Here is a 5,106-nt window from a genome sequence, read left to right on the forward strand (position 1 = left end):
AATGCTGTCTTTAAAATTCCATTAAACATCACTAATGATTCACTTGTATTAGGCTTATGTAACAACAAAAAAAGAACTAATCTGATTACATCTCCCTCACCTCTGGTCCTCAACCATCTTCAGAATCAAACTGGGACAAAGGATCAGAGTACTGAATAATCAATTAGATCTGGCTTTTAAGATGACTGGAAGATATTGGACTGACAACTTGTTATCACTTATTTAAAGTTATCTTGATGAACAAGTTGGTCATTTGATGTTCCCATCCAGTCCTTAGCAATCAACCTGTAATCAGTTGATCCAAGAGATCAAACAGACACCATACACATCAATATAGGTCCTTTATTCAGTGTAAATAGAGAAGAAAAAAGATTGACTTGAAGATAAGAGTGGGAGAAATTGTTAAATTGAGTCAATGGAATCAGGACAATGGTACAGGATAAAAATTGTAAAAGAAGAATTAAAGGATGTATATCCCTATTATATGAAGAGTATTATTATATGTAAGAAATTTTTTTAAAAAAATGTCTAACCAAATAGTCCATATTGATGATATGGCATTAATACCAGGACGTGAATATCATTATTTAAGGACATATAAGATGTAATTTTTTCATCATGCAGCATAAAAGAACTCACAGGTACTATCCCCCTCTGCCATTTCCAGGGGATAGACCCAAATAAACATGGAGAAAAATCTCAAAATTTGCCATTCCTACCAATAAAGATTTTGCATTTTCACAGCTAGCATAGTATTCTGGGGGAAGGAAGGACATCTCCAGTTGACAGAAAAAAAGGTTCCTGTGTCATAAACAATTCAATTCAATTCACTAAACTGTCACAATTATTTATTAAGTCTTTGATATGTGCAAGGCATCATGCTAAATGCTGGACATACAAAGATGAATAACAACACAGACCCAAACTTCAATAAGTTTAGTTTAACGTAGGAGATAAAACATATGCACAACCAACTATGCAAAAAAAAAAATGGCCTTGCTAAGAGAAGGGGAGAGAGAGATTCATATAAAGAGTCAGAAAAGATGACCTTATGGGATATGAGGAAGTGTTCAATGAGAAAGATTGGACATGAGCTGTACCTTGAATAAATATAAGGATTTGAATAGGTGCAGATATGGAGAGAGAGCATTCAAAGTATTAGACAATGTGCTAGAAGTGCTAGAAGAAGCAAAGACACATTTGGTGAACAGTTTATAGTCTAGTAGCTGAAACAGAATACCTAAAGAGATGGCAAACCAAAATATAAAGCGGAAAGCACAGGTTTGAGCCAGGTTTTATAAGACTTTAAATGCCAGGTTAAGGACTGTGTATTTTATTCTGAAGGCAATGAGAATCCATTCGAATGTTTTAAGCAGGAGACTGATGTGGTCAGAACTGTGCTTTAGGAAGACTATAATGATCTATATCATTATTATTAATGCAGCTGTGTGAAAGACAGATTGCAATGAGGAGAAACAAGGGTCAATGAAAATTATTTAAAAAGCTATACATATAACAGAGGATATAGGAGCCTGAATTCTGCCAGTGGAAAGGAGATAGAGATGTGAGAAGGCCATTGCTACTTGGTGTAGTGAAGAGCATATCTCTGCACAATGCTAACCACTGTGTCATCCAAGGATATTCCCATACCCAAGATGGGAAACTAAGCAAAAGGTGGGCCTGTACAGAGGTACTGATTCTGCTTCCAAGACATAGGTCACCACTATATGACTTCAGAAAGAACTTACATCCATGGTTTTAAATGTTTATGGTGATTACATTTATCTAAGCAACCTGCATACAGGCTCAGTTGTAAGATTTTAACCAAATTTCTGTTAACAAATATGCTGTTTTTCTTTTTTATACCAAGAACATTATAAAATTAATGCAGTCCTAAAGATAATCTAGTACACTTAAGTTTTAAGTCTTCACTTTATATGCTGTTTCATGTTTAAAAACTGTATCTTCAGTCGTTACCATGTCAGTTGGCATGCACACAGAAATCATAAAAAAAAAGTTTCAATTAACAACTTTCAAACACTAAAACACTAAAAAGTGCACAATTTTGAGTATTTACAATTATCAAAACGTCAAAACCTCCTAAAGATTGTTCATGAAATCTTTGAAAATAAGATCTCAAAGCACTATTTTCAAAATGAAAAGGTAACAAAAAAGGCATATTCACAATTTCTCCAACACTTGTGTCAACCATTTAATTTTTTTTTCACTTATAAAATGAAACAAAAAAACTGGACACCATGTTTCATTCTTTCAGTTAATATTCACAATTATGGTGGCTACAATTGCCCAGAGCCAGTTTACACTGAAATTAAATTCTTTACGTCAAGTAAATGGTTGCCCACAACCACTGGCAAGTGCACAAATGAACTAAAACGTCGATGTTTGGGGAGCAATAAATTCTGCTCCAACGATCTGCCCGGCTTCATCTGTTCTCTTCATGCTTAGAAATCCCTGAGGGTTTAGACCTACTGACCCTGCCCGCTGGAAGTGGCTACTGGCTGGGCCACATTCTGTTTTATTGCTGTCCAGTCAAATGTATAGTCGTATTGGTGGTTCAGAGTCTTGAAAAGGGCACGGAATAGTTGCTTCAGGTACAAATAATCTGGTGCTTCTTCAAATCGCAGGCCCCTGCAATAGTTGAGATACATGGCAAATTCTGCTGGGAAACCCCTACACAAACTCTCAACAGAAGTGGACAACTTCTTCTCGCTTATCTTTTCATACTTTTGTTTCTTTGTCGCAGCATTGAGTCCCTGCCAAGGTAGACTGGTTCTATTAAAATACATGAGCACGTACCCTAGGGACTCCATGTCGTCCCCACGGCTCTGCTCAATGCCAAGGTGTGCATTGATGCTGGCATACCTGGCAGTGCCAGTGAGGTTTTTATCTTCTCTGTAGGGGATATGCTGCTTGGTTTTGGTGTCTCGGTACTTCTTGGCCAAACCGAAGTCAATAAGGAATAACTTATTGACGTGCCGGCCAGTGCCCATGAGGAAGTTATCTGGCTTGATGTCTCTGTGTATGAAGTTCTTTGCGTGCACGTACTCGAGTCTACTGATCATCTGGTCGGCCAACATGAGCACGGTTTTCATGGTGAACTTGCGGGAGCAGAAGTTGAATAGGTCTTCGAGGCTGGGGCCCAGGAGGTCCATGACCAGCACGTTGTAGCCTTTGTCCCGGCCGTACCAGCGGATGTGGGGGATGCCCACGCCGCCCTGGAGGGCCTTGTACAGCTTGCTCTCGTGCAGCAGCCGGGGCGAGCGGGCCTTCTGCGACTCCAGCTTCACCGCCACCTCCTCGCCGTTGGAGACGTTGACCGCCAGATAGATTTTCCCGAAGGAGCCGGCCCCGATCTTCTTCAGCAGCTTGTATTTCCCTCCGAAAATTAATTCGGCATTCTTGGTGCTTTTCTTGCTGGCCACAGACATGGTCAGGCGATGGCAGGAGGAGAGGTGGGGAGGCTGGGGCGGTGGCTGAGCGGCTGGGGAATCAGCGGGGACCCGAATGCTCGGTCTGACGGCTGCCTGGAGGAGGCGGCAGCAGCAGCGTGTGCGGGTTCAGCCCTGGCCCCTCACCGCCAGCCTTGCCTCATCCGGAATGCTTCTAGGGGGACGTCCTGGGGCTGAAAGAAGCCGGGGAGTGGATGGACGCTCTCCTTCCTTCTTGCTGCCGCCTCCACCGGCGGCCACCCGCCTGCCACCTGCAAGGTCACTCTGCCGTGGCAGCCATCTTGTTCCTCTGGCTGAACTAGATCCATTTCTAAGAACACGCCCTCCCCCGCCCCCAGCGCAGCCGCCTCTGCCGTAAAAGAGGGGCCGCGTCTGAGGGCGGCGAGGGTGTGGTGGGGGAGGGGGAGCTGCAGGGGGCGGGGGCAGCTGCAGGGGGGCGGGGCGAGCTGAGGGGGTGGGGGAGCTACAGGGGGCGGGCCATACAGCCCGGGAAAGTGTGCGCATGGAGCCCGCTGAAGGCTGCGTTACCGGGGCTCCTCTGCTTTTGTTCTCTCACTCTGCTCTAGGTGCTCCTGAAACAACTAGCTCACTGAACCTGAGGTGGGCTAGACCTTGGACACCATCCAGCCCAGTCCTCTCTTTTTGGGGATGAGGAAACTGAGACCCAGAGAGTGAAGGCTTTCGTTTGTTTGTTGGTTTGTTTTTTAAGTACTGATTGCTTTCAAAAGGAAAGGATATTTGGGAGCTTGTTAGTTAACTAAGCTCTGGTTTGTGATTAAACCCAGTTGCATTTGAAGGCACAAATAGATAAAGGTTTTGATTGGGAGAGTGGAATAGAACTAAAAAATCATAGTGTAGAAAAGTGCTGCCTTCCCATTGAAGTCCTAAAGTAGGTCACTGGGAGTGGAATGCTCGGGCAAGATGTATTACGGAAGTGAACCTTGCTCTTTAACATCCCCACTTATTACTTACTACCCCTTGATTAGATATTGATTAATTAAAATTATGATTAATGAAAAACAGTCAATTTTGATTAAATATTGACATCTATGTGTATATATGTGTTTGTACATATGTACATATACACATGTACATACATAACGTATGCGTGTTTATACAAACACTCAGGGTAGGGGGCAAAGAAATCTGTTTATCCAAGTCAGCTATGTTGTTAAGTTGTTTGAGTTGTGTCCAGTTCTTCATGACTCCATTTGAAGTTTTCTTAGCAAAGATAATGGAGTGGTTTGCCATTTCTTTCTCCAGTCCAAGTCAGTAAGCAAAACAGAAATCAAAGAAATGCATACGAGAATATATACCAATCAATGGAGAGTGAAGGAGCTCTTCTGTTGTGAGTGACTCAGCTCACAAAGTTGGAAGGGACTTAAGAGTTCAGGCAACCTCGACCTGAAGCTCTTCTAAAGTTTTTCAGGGTTAAAGATTTCTGAGCGTAAAATCTGATTTTGTGTGTTTCCATGTCAACTGGGGCAGCCAGACAAAGTGGCTAGAGAGCACAGCCTTGAAGCCAGGAAGACCTGGGTTCAAGCTTGTGAGAACTAGGGCAAGTCAAAATCTCTTAGTGCTATAAGCAATCTAAAATAATAATAATAAAATAAATAAATAAATAAAAAGGTTTTTG

The 5,106-nt window shown here is 42.4% G+C and overlaps 1 pseudogene; it reads right to left on the reverse strand.

The window, feature by feature from the left end:
* Window positions 1-2,180: 2,180 nt before the first annotated feature.
* Window positions 2,181-3,691, reverse strand: LOC110196766 (casein kinase I pseudogene; annotated as a pseudogene).
* Window positions 3,692-5,106: the final 1,415 nt, after the last annotated feature.

This window comes from Phascolarctos cinereus, unplaced genomic scaffold, assembly GCF_003287225.1.
Source record: "Phascolarctos cinereus isolate Bilbo 61053 unplaced genomic scaffold, phaCin_HiC Scaffold_7;HRSCAF=346, whole genome shotgun sequence".
NCBI lineage: Eukaryota > Metazoa > Chordata > Mammalia > Diprotodontia > Phascolarctidae > Phascolarctos > Phascolarctos cinereus.